The 18,262-nt window shown below is 43.3% G+C and overlaps 1 protein-coding gene and 1 pseudogene across 2 annotated transcripts in view; one reads left to right on the top strand and one right to left on the bottom strand.

Annotated features, from left to right (window-relative positions):
* The window catches only part of FBXW7 (F-box and WD repeat domain containing 7), a 204,658-nt gene extending 200,317 nt beyond the window's left edge, over positions 1-4,341 (bottom strand). The window contains exon 1 of the mRNA XM_029234850.1: positions 4,264-4,341. The gene's annotated coding sequence lies outside the window, so the exon portion shown is untranslated. The remainder of the gene's footprint in view (positions 1-4,263) is intronic.
* Positions 4,342-5,271: 930 nt separating this feature from the next.
* On the top strand, positions 5,272-8,144 carry LOC114902363 (annotated as a pseudogene). The gene is made up of 2 exons (XR_003795491.1): positions 5,272-5,412; positions 5,541-8,144. The product of XR_003795491.1 is annotated as an uncharacterized LOC114902363 (transcript).
* The last annotated feature ends 10,118 nt before the right edge of the window (positions 8,145-18,262 follow it).

The following is an 18,262-nucleotide window of genomic DNA, read 5'->3' on the forward strand; positions in this document are numbered from 1 at the left end:
AGTATGCCGACCCCTCCTCTACACAATGAGATGCCGGAGGCAACACAAGACTTCTCCAAAAACCATCTCCAAGTACACGAATTGGGCTGCTGCTAGCCTAGGTGTGGGCTTTGGGATCATCCGGTGATAAAACACACAAACACACACCCTCAAGGCTCTTTAATCATCCCATATCAGTCCCAAAGTTGCCAAGGCAGAGCACACGAGGTGATCACTCCCTACTACCAGGGTCCCACCTTCCCCACTTGCATTCACTAGTAAATCATGTTAACCCCAAAAGGCTGCCCTTTAAAGTTCACTGAATCATGATTTCACCTGCATAAAAACTGTTGTGGAAAATAGTGGGTGAGGAGAGAAGGCACTCATATGGCATATATTCCAGATCCTAGGACCACCATAGATCTAGCTCCCTGTCTAAATAGCTGTGGCCCAGAAGGTCCTGCCATTTGAATTATCACTCTTAAGAAGAGGCCAAACAGGCTACTAAGAAGGTGAATTGGAACTAAGGAACACAAAAAAGTGTGGATATACATATTCCCTACCTCACAATCCTTAATCCTTGTTAGTGTCAACACTAAATGCAAGTTTCACCACAAAAATTTTTAATTTTAATTTTTTAAAAAATCAGTCTTCCAATGTCCATAAATGCTTCGAAGACGTCTGAATTTTTTTAAGTGCCAAGTTGGTTTTTGTTTGTTTTTTAATAAAAAGATTTTTTTAAGGCATTTTCAGCACTGCTGTGCCAACACAGGGATATCCCCTCCATTGTATGGGACACAAAGACACACACCAACTGCGAGCAGGGGAAGCAGCGTTCTTTGCCAGCTATTTTTAGCCCCACTTCGTCATGTTAGAGACCAAACTTAGGATAATAATGAAAGGCAAACTTAAAAAACATGAATTTGATGAAACAGATCTGTCCTTTTATGTATAAGTTCCTTAACACTGAAATCTTATATATTCTTCTGAACAATCTCCAGGGACCTATATACCTTACAGAAAGCTTGTTAGTATTTCAAAAGTAATCATCTACCCTAAGACTGAACTGGTGCCCATGTTTAAAGGGTGCTCCTCCTTTTTCAATTTCAACCCTTATTCACTTTTAAAACAGGAGAGCCTCATCCATTCTCCTCTTCCTGTATCTTTGCTAACTTTAACACATTCCCCTCCCCTCAAATACCCATTTTTCAGCTCTCTACTCTCCATCAGCACTATAGAGAAACCTTAGTACTTTTATAATGACTCCCAATTCTACATTTTCAGCATATCACTCATTATTTTACTGTCTTAAGATTGCATTGGTATCCAACTTTAACCCTAAAATTTAATGTCCAAAGTCCACTGCCTCATTTCTGAATTACTTTTTATAAGAAACCACTAGCACCATACCAACATACTGGAAGCACCTTCTTTCTCACCCCTCCATCTGTATAGCTCTTCAATGACTGTAGTGTAAAAATGTTAGTTCTCTAGAAAAACAAAATCCTAATCCAGGTATAATGCCTCTTGGCTTAAAATACGATTTCTTCTCAGTGGTCTAAAACTACCCTCTCAGAAACATTGTTCTCAGTTCATTCTCTGGGCTGTAAACATGTATCCACACAAACACAAATTGGCCCTAAGCCTACTCAACAATCTCCCTCTGTATTCCTATAAGCTAACGTCCTAATTACATTTGTCCCTCACCCCCTCCAATTCCAAAAGTCTTAAACACTATCTCCACCTGTTCTTTTCTTCCTAAAAAACACTTTCTCCTGGCTCAGACACTCCAATAAGTTCTGTATAGTCCAACATCAACATTTCCCTAGTGAAAAATGTACAAATACATTTACATCTATAAGGTACCAAACAGTTGCTGACATACAGTGGTCGTAGATAAAAACTGGTCCATTCCTCCTTTTCTATAATTTTGTGGAATCTGTGTTTCACTGCCTCTGCCACCCATAAGCAAAAGCATCTCAAAGGCAGGGACCCACAAATGCTCTGTTGTTTCTTTGCTACCCAAATATACATTAAACATTACCATGATTTTTAACCAATCTATAGTCAAAACAATACAAGTCAAAGTTGTAAGCAACTTTGATGGAGTATAATCTACGCTCAAACTAGTTTGTTGGTCTGTCCTCTTTTCCTCCCCCAAAAAACAGCCTATGCAAGACTAGATTTCTCTTCCTCCTATGTTTGTGAAGTATGGGATACATGACTTCCTCAAGGTCACAAAATAACAGATCTAGAGACATTTGCTTTGTTTTGTTTTTGCAGTACGCGGGCCTCTCACTGTTGTGGCCTCTCCCGTTGCGGAGCACAGGCTCCGGACGCGCAGGCTCAGCGGCCATGGCTCACGGGCCCAGCCGCTCCACGGCATGTGGGATCTTCCCGGACCGGGGCACGAAACCCATGTCCCCCTGCATCGGCAGGCGGACTCTCAACCACTGCGCCACCAGGGCAGCCCGCGAAATTTGTTTTTGATTCCACATCTAACACTACATCCACTACTCTCTCTCTCTCTATATATATATATATATATATATTTTGCGGTACGTGGGCCTCTCACTGCTGTGGCCTGTCCCGCTGCGGAGCACATGCAGGCTCAGCGGCCATGGCTCACGGGCCCAGCCTCTCCGCGGCATGTGGGATCTTCCCAGACCAGGGCACGAACCCGTGTCCCCTGCATCGGCAGGCGGACTCTCAACCACTGTGCCACCAGGGAAGCCCCACTACTCAATATTTTGATGCCAGTACTTATTTAAAGTAGAATTTAAGGTTCCTAACAAAAGCATAACAAGGAAAAGGCATATAAAGGAAAACAAAACAGCTGGTGAAGTTCCAAAGGAGGGCAAAGTGATCAAAAGGATGGAAGAAATTATTTTAAGACAAAAAGTCAGGAAAGATGATAGTAAAGAGGAACAATCAAAATCTACAAACCAGGAAAAGATGAACTCCAGCTTGTTCTAGCAATTCTCAAAATACGAACTTGGGATGTGTCTTGAAACTTTATAAAGAGACAGGTTTGGGATAAATAAATGAACTGTTACATAATTCAGGGGCTAGTAAACTTGCAGAATTCATCTCTTCAAAAGAGAAAAAGTACAGGATGAAAAGTGTTTGAGAAAGTTTTAAATAAGTTTAATCAAGATCCTGAATGGAAAAGTTAGCATGGATAATCCCAGGCTTACATTCACTCCCACAAAGTTTCTCTCAGCAGTGGCTTCAGAGAGTGTAGGCTCACACAATTGTCTGGAGGGGCCATAATTCTTAGTACTGCCTATGTTCTGTTATATAAAATTCCACCCTATGCTTAACCCTAGGGTCTGTATAAACATATGAAATGTCAATTACTTTCCTGCACCTTAATTTGGCACTCTGAGGGGATACCTAAATTACAAATCAAAGATTTTACAGATTTCACCTTTAAAATAAAGGAAGAGGAAAAACATCATTCTTCAAAGAATTAAACATCAGAAGTTTCTCCTCATTTGATAGAGAAGCAGGAGATAACTCAAATAAGCAAAGCTTCAAGTCATTCCAACAAACAAAAAACTGCTAGCAATTAGGACATATGCTACTCAAAAAAAAAAAAAAAAAAGCATTTGGGTAAGGAAAAAATTTAATACCTTTTATAAACTGGTTAAAGTACTAAATGCTCTCCCCCAAATCAGTTGTGATCAAAAGACCTCAGAATTTCCTGAGTAACTGAAATGTTACAGTGTCTTCCTGATACGCAGGAACTGCACCCAGGAAATGAGAAGGTAAAAAAAATTCCTGTACCACTAGGTACTGAAATGAAATCTCTCAAGGAAGACTGGCAAAAAAGAAAGCAATTTTACTTTCAGGGGTTCAAAGAGTCAGGGGTTCCCACTTGAGAACCAAATAAGAGTTGCCCAGAGACAAAAACTACTGCGCTGTTTCCCACCGGGTGTACCAGGAAAATATGTATTACAGAGATGTCCCTTGTGCGCACATAGGCTCTGGCTTCCTCAATTTCCTTTTGCCAATTACTGGCCAGAAAGATACCAAGTGTCCACCCTGGAGAAAGACAGAACTCCTCGAAGAGAAACCTGTGGGCTTGCGTATCACACGTACAGAGCGCTAAAAGGTTACAAAACACTGGACTGCCGGATGCCTCTCCCCGCAGTGAGGACTAAGGTACCCCTCTCGTCTATACACTCCCAACACTCCTGGAAAACACCGGCAAAACTCCGGAGGACGCCCCAGCATCCTCCCCCCTTCTATCCCTCCATTCCCTTTCCCGGGGCCACTCACACTTTAGAGAAGAGCCGGGCGCTGAGAGAGTGGGGTGCGTCCCTTCCTCCTTGGGACTCAGGCGGCAGCTGCGGCAGGCTCCGGAGCGTTAGTGAGGAAGAAGCGGGGCTGGGATCGCTAAGCCGGCGGCCACCCGGGTCTCTTCCGCGCCGCCGGAGCAGACGAGGCGGCGGCCCCGCTTACCTCCTCTTTTCCTCTTCCTGGGTCTCTTCAGGCTGGGTCTTCTGCCCGTCCCGGGCCACTTCTCCCCAGACAGTCACGTTTGGGAGGCTCCGAATTTTGTTTTTTGAAAAGTTTCTTCTGGGCGGAGGCTGCGGCCGGCCCCCCGGGTCCCCCCCCGGCCCCGCCGCCCTCGGGGCTGGGGCAGGGGAGGGGGCTCTAAGAACTCCTCCCGGAGTCCTGCCGAGGAGCCGGGGGGCCGGCGACTGGCCGAGAAAGAAGACCCCCGAGGGGGCGGAGGGGAGGGGGCAGGGAAGGAAAGGACGGCGGCGCCGGTCCTGCTGTCCCCGCCGCCCCGGCCTCCGCTTCACATCGGGGTCCCCGCCCCCCCGGTCGGGGGGTGGTTGCCGGGCTTGGGGTCCCGGCTCATACACTCCGGGGCAAGATGCTACGGCCCCGGGCGGGTGGCCGAGGCGGCGGCGAGGTGGGGGACCCGGCCGGCTCCGCTCGGCGCCGCCCCCGCTCCCGGCTCCAGCATGTGTCGCTGCGGCTGGGACCCCCTCCCTCCACCTTGGGGGTCCCTCGCCCCGCGCCCCGGAACGGACAGAAGCTCCGGCCCCTCCTCAGCGTCCTCTCACCGCGGAGCAGCCGACTAGTCCCGACCCGAGGTAGCCGCCTCCCTGCCCCCCAGCCACCGGCTCCGGCTCGGGCTCTGGCTCCGGCGTGTGCAGCCGCCGCTGCCGGCCGGGAAGGCGAGGGGGGGAGAAGAGGGGTGGCCGCGGCTCCCTCTGGCCCAGGTTAAGGCGGAGGTCTCGGCGGCGGCCAGTGCAAGGGCGCTGGGTCTCTCGGATGCTCCCTCGCTCTCACGCTCTCGGCGGCGGCGGCGGTAGCGCCCCGAGCTCAGCTCGCTGTCTCCCTCGCTCAGTGCGGGGCTCTCGCCTCACTCCAGAGAGAGGGGCGGGAGGAAAACGGCGCGGACCGATGACGCAAGTCACCTAGCAACCGCTCTCTTCCCCCCTCCCTTTTCTCTCCGCTCGGAGGCTTCCTCCGCGGGCCTTTTTTCCCCTTTCCAACCACCCCGCCCTGGGCGCCTCTGGCGCGCACGATGACGCTCCAAGGGAAGAGGAAGTCGGGCTCGGCGAACGGGTGGGTGCGCCTCGGGCCGCGGGACTCGCCGCCGCTGCCGCCGCCTCTACGGCCGCGTCAGAACTGAGGAGAGGAAGGGGAGGAGCCGCGTGGAGCCTAAGCTGCCGCCTAAGCTTACCCCTGACCCGAGGGCAGTGGAGAGAGCTTGCTCCGTAGCGGTTTCCTTCAGAGCAGGTGGTGACTGCTCCTTGGGGAGCAAGGAGGAGGCCCAGGCCGCGCGGCCATGCTCGGGCGCGCATCACCCGAAGGTGAGGCATTTGGCCCCAACGGGCCTTCGAAAAGCCCGGCTGAGCGAGAAGTTATCTTACAGCTTGATCCGCTGCACCTGCTCGAGGGAGCGAGCGCCCCACCCTTCCCGCCGTGTGGGGCGAGACCCAGCGCCCGGTAACGCGTGGTCGGGCCGAGCAAATGTTTGATGAATGAATGAATGAATGCCTCCCTCCCTCGCGGAGCTCAGAGCAGTTTTGCGGAAGTGCAAGCGCTTTGTAAACTGCGTAGCATTGTAAAGATGAGAGTTGTAACACATCCCTCTCCCCCCGTCCCCCTCCCCGCAAGGAAATAGGGGTGCGGCGTGAGTGAGGAGTCACAACCTGAGTCTTTAGTGAAAAACGAGGCGAATTGCTGGGACGAGGGAAGGGAGCCATCCTCCCGGAGAGTGTGGAAGGATTTTTGACTTTTTCAGGAGGAGAATTTAGCAGTGCCTCCCTTTCGGGAATCATTCTTGCTTGTGGTTTGGAGCTTTGGAGAGCTGGTATTGGCTGTTAATCAGTGTCCATTACCGTCATCAAGAAATTTTGGCCTGTGTTTCAGGTCTGACTCAAAGGCTATTTCCTTTCTAAAATATCATTACCATTTAGGCAGGTCTTCCTACGGGTGTTATCCTGGAAAGTAAATCAAAGTAAAAAACTCATGAGGTTGAAAGGGTGGTTCTCTAGGACAAGAAATTTTAAGATAAAAGGATTTCAGAATCCTCAGAAATCTGTCTTGAACCTGTCCTGGTGAATAGTGTGAGAACGAGATAAAAGCAGCAGTGATGAAAGGAAGCAGATTCCACAGTTGGGTCTCCGGACTCTGGCGCTCCTTCCCTCGTCTGGAAGCAGCAGTAGTGGCTGTTACAGGTCTTTCCACCTCAGGGGGTGAGGTGCAAGTGTTTATAGGCAGATCTGGGGAGCTCAGAGTTCCTGACACTCCTGCCACCACCATATGCAAATAGGCCAAGGAAACTTGTAACTGGGTAAAATCCAAGGGCTCATTTTTATTAAAATGCTGCAGTAAAAGTGATGGGAGGAGAGAGATGGATATTGCCAAAGCAAGAAGAGACTCACAAAGTAGCGTCTGCACAGCTGCCCTTCATCCAAAGTTCTAAGAACCAGGTTAACTCTCCTACTTTTCAGCTACCCTGGATTTGACTCTCTTCTCGTGACCAGTCCTTGCCAGGTCCTTCCAAATAAGACTCACAGGAAATCAAACCAGCAAGTGATGGCCCCACATGGCTACAAAGTAAATCTTTTTGGATTTTGCTCCTCTTCCTAATTTTTTCATGAAAATGGCAAGAATAAAATATACAGAATGAGAGGATTTTGTAAAGCCAAGCACCTCAGATTTTAAGTTCTAAGAGCTTTGGATGAAAAGAATGCAAACATCAGAGCTCTGCAACCCAGCAGAGGACGCCTCCAGAAAAGTGTGTAACCACATGGAGCTTTTCAGCAGCCTGATCTGTTTTCGTTGTCAGTGGCTCCACCAGAGAACTTTGGTGCTGAGAGGCAGAATGGCACTCAGCCACCTACTGATGAAGTTACAGCTGCACTAGCTTACTAGGCAAGATCCACCCCCTTCACCCAGTATGGTAACTGGAGGAAACAGCTGGAACTGGTGACGGCAGAGAAGGAAGTTCATACATTTCCAACTTGGTCTGCATCTCTTTAGTTCTTTTACTTCTTATTAATCCAGAGGAGAAAACAGCTGGTTCATTCGCAATTCCAAAAAAAATCCGAAGTTTTAGGTAACAGCGTTCTTTGCCTGGTACATCAGTTTGTATGATAAAGATCTGCATACTATGTTAAAATATAACAATGGGATATTTGTATAAGGCTCTGCTACACTTGAAAGTGAGCTCTTCTGAGAAACTATTTTATCAGTTTTATTATCCCACATCAGTAGCTTTTGCTGTCAAAGATTTCATAAGCTAAATTTTCTAGCAAAATTTCTTTCTAGAAATTCCATCTACAATATTCAGTTACTTTTAGCGGTTTTATTGTGACATATGCATTAAAATGCATAAATCAGTTATTCAGTTGTAATGAGTAATTGTAAAAGAAGCCTCCATGTAACCAACCAGGTCAAGAACTGGAACACTGCCAGCACCCCAGAAGCACCCCAGTGACCTTCCTGAACACAACTCTTTCCCTCCCTTTTAGAGGTAACAATTATTCTAACTTTTGTGATAACCATTTCCTTGCTTTTCTCTATTGTTTTATCACAAGCATGCATGCATCCCTAAACAGTATATTGTTTGGTTTTTCCCTTTCTTGGAACAAAATAATATGTAACCTGTTGTGCTTATGGCTTCGCTCAACATCGTTTTTAATCCATATGTTGTTCCTATAACTGTAATTTATTCATTTTAATTGTTGCATATTACAGTGTTCTGTTGTAGCAATATGCCGTCATTTATTAGGCATTCTATTGTTGATGGATATCTAGGTTGTTCCAGTTTGGAACTGTTATAAATGCTGCTGTAAATATTCCTCATGTATGTATTCCATCACATCTATGTGAGTTTCTGTATGGTGTATACCTGGGAGGGGTTATGTGTATTATAAATTTGAACGAATCATGCCGCGCTGTTTTCTAAAGTGTTACACTCACGCCCACTGTGTATGAGCCTCATGGCTCCACACCCTCAACCACATTTGGTATAGTCAGTCCTTTTCAGCTTTGCCAGCTTGGCGGGGGTGTATACTTATCATTGTGGTTTTAACTTGCACTTCCGATTGCTGATGCTATTGAGGACGTTTTCATAGATCAACTAGCCATTTGTATTTCTTCTTTTGTGAAATGTGTTATCGTTTTCATGCCTAATCAGCGAGATACCCGATTTTCCAATATCCTTTTATAGTCCACTTTTGAATAATATAGTTCATGTAAGGTAATACTACCAAATGAGTTACATTTGGGACAAGTTCTTTCCAAAATAAGGCTAATTATAGTTTACCTAATTGTCTCTTATGAATTTGATGATAAACTTCTTAAAAGTAAGACTATAAGGCTATATATATATATATATATTTTTTTTTTTTCTTTGTTTTTTTTTTTTTTTGCTGTACGCGGACCTCTCACTGTTGTGGCCTCTCCCGTTGCGGAGCACAGGCTCCAGACGCGCAGGCGCAGCGGCCATGGCTCACAGGCCCAGCCGCTCCGCAGCATGTGGGATCTTCCCCGACCGGGGCACGAACCTGTGTACCCTGCATCGGCAGGCAGACTCTCAACCACTGCGCCACCAGGGAAGCCCTATAAGGCTATATTTTTTACATTCCAAAATAATGCCATGCTTTCGGCTACTAAATTGTCACTGGAATCCATCATGGGGGTTTCCGGTTTTGTTGTGACTTAGTTTCCCTCAAGTATGTAAAGCCAGATGTTTATTCTCTTGAATCTGTGTAACTAAAGTCTGTTCTTTGTTGCTTTGTATTTTATAGGCAACTGTGTAACAAATTGTTTCACCAGCACAAATTTTTTTTCGTTCCCAATGTTCATTCATCTTATAAAAATCACAATGGCTTTTTCTTTCCTCCTAAAGTTCCTGCTAAAATACACTTTGTTTGTTTTTTCATTTTACTCATTAATATCCAATACATACTATCCATGTCACTCCCTGGCAAATTTTCCCAGCATATTCTACTTGACTGTTTTATCATTTTCTTTTCTGTCAGTTCTTTGTTTAGAGTCAGTGATATTATAAGGGTGGAGGAAGACCCAGAGAAATTAAATGACTTACCCAGGGTCAGAAGAGCAAGTAAAAAGGAAGCCTGGACTCGGCCCCAAGTCTTCAAAATAGAGTATGCTCGCTATTATATCACAGTGGCCCTCAGGCTCGCTATTATATCACAGTGGCCCTCAGGCTTCTGGAGCAGTAAGGTAAATTAATTCTCCTGGTCTATAGAGTATTTTTCACTTCCACATGGCAAACCTCTTATTCTACCGTTGGATAAGGTTACTTTATTTTAAGCCTAACAGCTTTAGGATCAGATTAAGATTGGTCTAAATAAAAATAAAAGAATAGGGGCTTCCCTGGTGGCGCAGTGGTTGAGAGTCCGCCTGCCGATGCAGGGGACACGGATTCGTGCCCCGGTCTGGGAGGATCCCACATGCCGCGGAGCGGCCGGTCCCGTGAGCCATGACCGCTGAGCATGCGCGTCCAGAGCCTGTGCTCCGCAACGGGAGAGGCCACAACAGTGAGAGGCCCGCGTACCGAAAAAAAGTTAAAAATAAAAGAATAAAATTTTTAGAGATTAATATAAATAATAGTGCTAAAAAGGGGTTACATGGAAACCTGCTTTTTAAAAAGCAGATTTCTCCACTCTTGCCTTCATCCCTTATAGCCAGTCTGTCACTAGGCCCCATCGCCTTTCCAGAGAATTACCATACTTCCTCAACATCTGAAAAAACTGAAAAAAAAGCAGTGGTTGGTAGTGTCAAAATGATGCAGCAAACGCCCTCGGATTTGGTGATCAGCTCCCTAATAATATCATAATGCTGTTAAAAATGTTGGAAGATACCAGAACTTGAAAGACATTTTTAAATACAAGAACAAATCAATCTAGAAAACTTATCAACTGTTTGATAAGATTGTCCCTGTGTGGCCTTTATCATAATCTAGGTTTGCATAAAGATTGATTCTAAAAATGAATGATAGATGACTACTAGTTTTAATGGAAAATAAATTAATAAAATAATTTTGAAATAATTTTGTTATGTTTGATAATTTACCTTTAAAGTTTCAGAAGAATCCTTCATTTGATTTTGTCATTAATAGTCATTATTTTTATCCAGTAAAATCTGGCTGTTATTTTTAAAATAAAATACCGAGTGAAAGCAGCCTTAAAGAAAATAACTTCATAAAAATATTAAGGTAGGCTTACACATAACTTAGCTCTGAAAAGCACAGGTTTCTAAATGTTTTGGCTTGAAATTCAAAACTGAGTTATTGAATTAATGGTAGGGAGTTGCCAAAGGTACCAGATGCATAAATATTATTTGTATATTTTTTGTCTTCCAAAAAGCAGTGGTACGTAGAAAACACAAAAGGGTTGGAATATCTATTCTAAGCATAGAACTTTCACATTTACTTCACCATTCAATGAACAAATTTACTTATCACCTACTATTTCCTAGCACTTGACTAAGTGCTGGACGTATAATGGTGAAAACAATGGTGTCCTGGCTTCATGGAGTTCACGGTCCGGTGCCAATATGTCCCAGGCTTTATACTTGACCCCAGCCAGTTCCATCTAAAACTATTTGAGCTATATTATCATCTGATGATATATTTTATGAATAATTGGGTGACTGCTTTGTTCTCTTGATAAGCAAATAAATGATCACAGGCTAGAAACCTTCAGTCGTATTGTCATTTTTCAGATTTTCATTATGACAATTTTTAAACATACAGAAACATTGAAAGAACAATATGATTTCTGTTCATACACCTTCCACCTAGATTTAGTCATTGTTAACATTTTGCTATATTTGCTTTATGTATGTTCTCTGAAACACTTGAAACTAAATTGCAGGCATCATGATGCTTCATCCTTTTTCTTAGGTGATGCTTCAGCAGGTGTCACCTAAGGAAAAGGATATACCTAACCCCAACCTTTAGTCAGATCTAAGAAAATTAACAAAAATCTATATCTAAATTTAGATCACATTTAAATTTTCCTGATTGTCCCCAACAATATTTTTTTCTAGCTTTAATGGGATATAATTGACCAATAACATTGTATAAGTTTAAGGTGTACAACGTGATGATTTGATATGCCCACGTATTGTGAAATGGATTACCACAATAAGGTTAGTTAACAAATCCATTACCTCACATAGTTACCTTTGTGTGTTTGACGTGGGGTGGGGGGTGGAGGACATTTAAGATCTACTCTCTTAGCAAATTTCTAGCATAAAATGCCAACATTATTTTTGATAGCTTGTGTCCTCCCCCCCAACCTGATCCAATCAAGGTTCACACATTGCATTCTTCAATCATATTTAAATGTAAATATTTTTAGGGAAACTAAAAACTGGGCTCTCCAATACTATTTGGAAGTAATTGCTTTACATTATATCATTTCCTTTTTAAAATGTTATATTTTTAAGTCTACTAAGAACGTTATATGTTTTCAGTAAAGGGTGATCTCCTTTCCTTCAGTGGCTTTTTCACTTACCTTTGACTCCGTGCAGCTTCAGTGGTTGGGGAAGGTGCTACGCATTCCTCTGTTTTCCGAAAGCAACCTGTACGTTTCTCAGACGCTGCTTCCTTCTACCTTTGCCCCACTATGTCTTCCCTGGAAGGCTCTGGTCTTCCAGCCAAAACCCTTATTCCCTCTTTCTCCTCTCCTTGAATTTGTCCTAAATTTCTAGGAGCCCTTTCAAGAGCAGCTAACTCACAGTTCCTTATGTTCTCATTCTACCTGTCTTTCAGGCTACCACAACCTCTGCTTAACTTGACCAGAATCTGCATCTGATTTTCATTACCAAAACCCTTTCACTAGGAGTCCTGTGCACCAGAACCCACCACCACTGCAGCCTGCCACCACAGTATGTACTTAGCTGATTCCAAAGGAAGGAAAAGACATACTTGACAAGAACCTAGAATGTGCAGTTATTTAATCTTCACAAAACCTTGCAAAGTAGGTGCAAGATGCCCACGTTCCTTTTTCCTCTTCCCTGGCCACAAAGGAAGACTGTGTTTCCCAGCCTCCCTTGCAGTTAGGCTGGAGCCCAGTGATTAGTCTGTCCAGCAGAATGTGGGCAGGAGTAATGTGTGTCATGCCCAGGCTTGATCCCTAAAGTTTCCCGTGAGATAATCAGCTCCTCTGTCTACAGGCTTAGAAGCAAAGGATGTGCAGATATTGGATCACATGCTAGGAGGAGTCCAGATTCCTTAGTTGCTGCTTGGAGAAGTGCTATCTGACTTAAATCAAACAGTGAACAGAGCAAAACGTATAAAGTTATGTTAAGTTGCTGAGTTTAATAACAAGTCTGCATTTAAAACATAAAGAATGTTAGTATTCTCATCTAGTGAGGTTAAGTGATATAAGTAAGCTTTTGTGACCTGACGAGAAAATGCAACCCCCTTTTGTTATATTTTTATAGAAATATGAGTTCTGAGTCCCAATTCAAGCTATAAAAAGGACATTTAGGGAAAAGAAAACAACAATCCTAGTTACTGACTGTTCTGTGAAAGAATCACATGGTGTAACATCAGCACCCTCCAGATATTTGTTGAAGGCTTCCTTGTCAACCAATAGGCTTCCAATTCGAGGATAATATATCCTTAGGTTCTCCAGCCTGTCGTTGCAGGATTGACATTTCTTTCAGTAACCAAACAAAATGTTATGACCTACCATCTTATATGTTATGAAAAGTTCAGAGCCAGCTCTCTCCACTATGGCTGGTGTCCTCAAATTATTTCAGTGCCTTGCCCCTCACTGGACACGAGTGTTTCATTTCATCAACATAAGACTGTTCTATGTAGCAGACTTTTAGGTTGAGGGGTAACAAATGGTTATTATAGTATAAGAACCAACTTACAGCACAGGAAACAATTTCAAAATTGATGTCAGATATAACTTTTCCTAAAACTGTTGGTCAGTTGCAACCTTAGGGAATTTCTCACTGATTATGTCTTTCCTTAGGTCTCTTCCAGTCACCCTGGATTTGCTACTCTAACCCCACATCCCCTTCACATCTCTCCAGAACAGTCTCTTTAAATACAAGATTCCTTTTACTTTCTTACAAGCAATTCAACTGTCTTGGGTCTCCACCTTTGATTAAAAAAGCCCATCAAACTCGTTGTTAATAATTTATACAGATGCAAATAACAGAAAACCCAACTGGCATAAACATGTAGAGAGTTTGCTGTTTCTCTTAATAAAAAATCCACTGGTAGGGAGTTCAAGATTGGCACAGCAGCTCAGTAATGCCATCAAGTACCCAGGCTGCTTTTCTTTCCTTGCCGTCCTCATTGCCATCAATGTCATGTTGACTTTTATCATCAAGCCTGTTGTTTAATGAGTCACAAACAGGCTGCTGTTCCTCAGGAGCTACAGCCAAATTGCAGACTGGAAGGAAGGAGAACGGGTGGTGCCTGTATGAGGGAAAGCCGATTCTTCTCCCAACATTTCCAGCACACTTCTGTTTAGGTCTAATTGATAGAGTGGTGCCTTGGGGCACACCTAGATCTAAAGAAGGCTGAGTAGTATTTTAACTGGGCATTGTTGCCCAACAAGAGGTTGGATTTCTATAACTAAGGAAAGCGGGAAGAATAGACAAGGAGTAGGAAATTAGGAGTGTCTGACACACTTTGTCTTAGTCTGTTCTGACTGCTATAAAAAATTACCGTAGACTAGGTGGCTTATAAGTAACAGAAATTTATTCCCCGCAGTTCTGGAGGCTGGAAGTCTGAGAGCAGGGTGCCAGCATGCTGGGGAGAGGGCCTTCTTCCAGGTTGCAGACTGCTGACTTCTTGCATCCTCACATGATCGAGAGCAGAGGGCAGCAACCTCTCTCCTAACTCTTAAAAGGGCACTGATCCCATTCATGAGGCTCCTCCTTCATGAACTCATCTAATCCTACTCACCTCCCAAAGGCCTCACCTCTTGGTACCATCACAATGGGGGAAGGAGAGGAGGGTGGCAGGGCAGAATAGGACTTCAACATACAAACATTCAGTCCATAGCTCCCTTAAAGATGTTTTTCATAAAAAGACCAATCTACCCCAGAGATGAAATGCCAAGGTCTAAACCCCAGAAACAGCTACCATGGTTTTTGTTTTAAATGGCAATTTCCCCAATGCTTGGCATACAAACATCAGTAATATGTAGAATTTTCTTTTTGGCTTCTTGTAGTTTAAAAATTCCAGCAACATACTTTCAGGAGCATTTTTAATAAATGAATTTGTGACTTCCATGTGGTTCATTTTTAATCTCTTACATCATCATTGCAAAACACTGCTTATTAGTGGCATTTTAAGCTCTTGTTTTAGACCCATGTGTAAAAATGATTAAATATTCATTTCCCTTTTAAAACCAAACATAAGCATTACTTTTATTTAGTTTAAAACAATCTGAAACTTACAAAAAATTACAAGTACAGTAGGAAGAACTTTTTTATCTTGAACTGCCATTTGGGGGTAAGTTGCCAACCTGATGCCCCACCATCCCCAAATACTTAAGGGAGTGCAATCAGTTATTCTCCCACATAATCACAATATAACCATCAAAATAAACACGGATCATTTATATTAAACAATCCTAAGACCTTCATTAAATTTCATCAATCATCCCAGTAATATCTTTTATAGCAAAAAAAGGATACATGGACTTCCCTGGTGGCGCAGTGGTTGAGAGTCCGCCTGCCGATGCAGGGGACACGGGTTCGTGCCCCGGTCCGGGAGGATCCCACATGCCGCGGAGCGGCTAGGCCCGTGAGCCATGGCCGCTGAGCCTGCGCGTCCGGAGCCTGTGCTCTGCAACGGGAGAGGCCGCAACCGTGAGAGGCCTGCGTACTGCAAAAAAAAAAAAGGCTACACTTCAGAATATGTACTGCATTTAATTGTCACATCTCTTTAGTGTCCTTTAGTCAAAAATGTTTCCTCACTCTTTGTTTGACTTTCATGACCTTGATACTTTTGAAGACTCAGTTATTTTGTGGAATATCCCTCAATTTGGGTGTGTTTTGTGTTTGGCAGGAATATCACCAAAGTGATGCTGTGTTCAGGTGACACTCAGTTTTGATTTGTCCTATTACTGGTGATGTTCACTTTAATCGCTTGATTAAAATGGTGTCTACCAGGCTTCTCCACAAGGAGGTAACTCCAAAATGAAGTTAGTATTTTTTTCCATTTGGAATTATCAAGTATTAATTTTGCGAAGAGATACTTTAGATCTAAATAAATATCCTATTCCTTATCACGCCTTTACTTTTATTCACATCAGTATCAGCTCCTGGTTTCCTATTTTGTTCATTGGTTTATAATTTGTTACTATTATTATTTATTTTGATGCTCACATTGTCCCATATTTGAGAACCCCTTCAAATTGGCTTCTTTGTCATTTTGCCCCATCCTTCTGTGAGTATTTTCTTTTTTTTCTGACACAACAAAATGTTCCCAGCTCATATTGTCCTTTCCCTGCCCCAGTATTGCAAGTGGCCATTTCTCCAAGGAATAGGGTTACCAGATAAAATAGAGGTTAATCAGTTAAATTTGAAAGTCAGATAAATAAATAATAAATATTTAGTGTAGGTATGTCCCATGCAATAATTTCTTGTTTGCTAAATATGTGCTGTATTTTTATGTACTAAATCTGGCACCCTACCAAGGAGCCCTGGTTCCCCTACGTAGCAAATGGTATTTAGAATCCACAGTCTGGATAGGGCTGCTTGTTGCAATTTGAGTTCCCAGCTTTTAGGCTCTCTTGATGTTCGGAGCTAGGGAACATGTATACACACACACGCAGACATTTACATCTATATTTATATATCAACATTGATGCCATAAAGATACAGATACGTTGCAGTCCGTGATTTCACACTGATAACTTCTAATTCCAATGCTGAAGGTGTATTCTGGTTTTCTCCCTTTCCGTGTTTATGACTTCATTCTATGAGGGTGAGAACGCTGGTTCTCATTACCATTAGTATTTTTTACTTATTTGATCAATCTCTTGATATATGACCAAACTCCCATCACTGTCCCTGCCTCCTCCCCCATGAGGATGCCCTGCATGTGCTCAGATCCCATGCTAGGACATCCCCGCAGGTGGACACCCTCTCACTCACCTCACCACAGGCCGCCCCATAGTGTGGGTGACCTCTTTGTTTGGCCGGGACCCATCCCACCCCGACTCTGCCCCTGCACGGATCCTCACCTCTCTCCCTGCACAGGCTTTGTCACCACGCACTGGGGCAGCCTCCGTGGGACTCCACACCAGCCCTTTGTCCTGTGTGTACACCCTTCTCACCTTGCTCTGAGCACAGACATCTTCAGGTATAAGTGATACTTAAGTAAGAAATTTCTTGTTATTCTTCTTATTCGTGACACTTATAACTCATAACACAAGGTTTTCAAAGTAAAAGAGGCTTTGACAAAGGCAACTGAAAAAATAGGGATATTTTTATTCATTTGCATTGAGCTGATACTAACCATTACTTATTGACTAATAGTAAAAACCCAAGAGAAGTCAAAATTAGAAATGTAGGCTTCTGTTTAGAAGCCTGTGTTTGTCTCTACTCTCAAAAACCCCTAAAATAACAGTTAAGGAATAAAAAGGCATAAAAAGTACAAAGAGCACAGGAGATGAAATGACAGCAGAGAGGAGATGTCAGGAAATTCTAGAAGATAGAAAGATAGACAATGAACAACTAACTTAGAGAAAATGAAGTTAAAACCTAAGTTCCTGCAGAGCGTCCAGCAATAGCTAGCCAATCTCTGATGTGAAACCCTAGAAAATGTCAAAAATGGAAGTCACTAGTCACCTTTGAAGGATGGGAGCAGGGTAAAGTGGAAAAAAGCTTTTTCTTAAATGTGAATGGACAGCCAAGGATCACCAGACATTTGAGGAAAGTCTAATATGAAAGCAAAAAATAAAATTAACCTGGAGAAAACTAGGACAATACAGAAGAAGAACAATTATCAAAGGTCGTGATAAAACTTTGAGATGAAAGGCGAGGGATAGTGATGATGTGTGTGTCTGTGTGTGTGTGTGTGTGTGTGGAGATTATTAAGACTCATCTTTAATAACGAACCTCATAGGTGATGTCTTGGTTTGAAAAATCATCACATATTCTGTATCAGCATGTTATTTAGACACGTATACCAAGCGTAGAAACACCTAAAGTGCTCAAAGGGGTTGCCTTTGAGGAAGCCACGTTAGATGAGGGAAAGGCAGGTGAATCTTGTTATTTTCAGAAACCCATATATTAACTTTGATAAAAATAAGAATTTGATTTAAAAATTGTTTGTATAGATTGAAGCATCTTTAATGTCAGAATCTGACACCTAGATTCAATTCAGTGAGCAATTCTAACCTTTTACTGCTTACATTAAGTCTGTACAGGTCTTAACCCCTGAAACTCAGTTTATACATTTATAACTTGGGGATAGTAATATTGCCCTACTCTATTGATTTGCTAGAGCTGCCATAACAAACTTCCACAGACCAAGTGGCTTAAACAACAGAAATGTATTTCTCACAGTTTTGGAGACTGGAAGTCCGAGATCAAGGTGTCGGCAGGGTTCGTTTCTCTTGGGGCCTCTCTCTCTTTGGCCTTCTCCCTGTGTCCTCACATGGCCTTCCCCTGTGGGAGCTCATCTGTAGGGTCTCTTACCCTTCTTTTTTTAAGATTTATGTATTTATTTATTTGTTGGGCTGCATTGGGTCTTCGTTGCTGTGCGCGGGCTTTCTCTAGTTGTGGCGAA

This window comes from Monodon monoceros, unplaced genomic scaffold (genome assembly GCF_005190385.1).
Source record: "Monodon monoceros isolate NGI ecotype Baffin Bay Population unplaced genomic scaffold, NGI_Narwhal_1 Super_Scaffold_20, whole genome shotgun sequence".
Lineage (NCBI taxonomy): Eukaryota > Metazoa > Chordata > Mammalia > Artiodactyla > Monodontidae > Monodon > Monodon monoceros.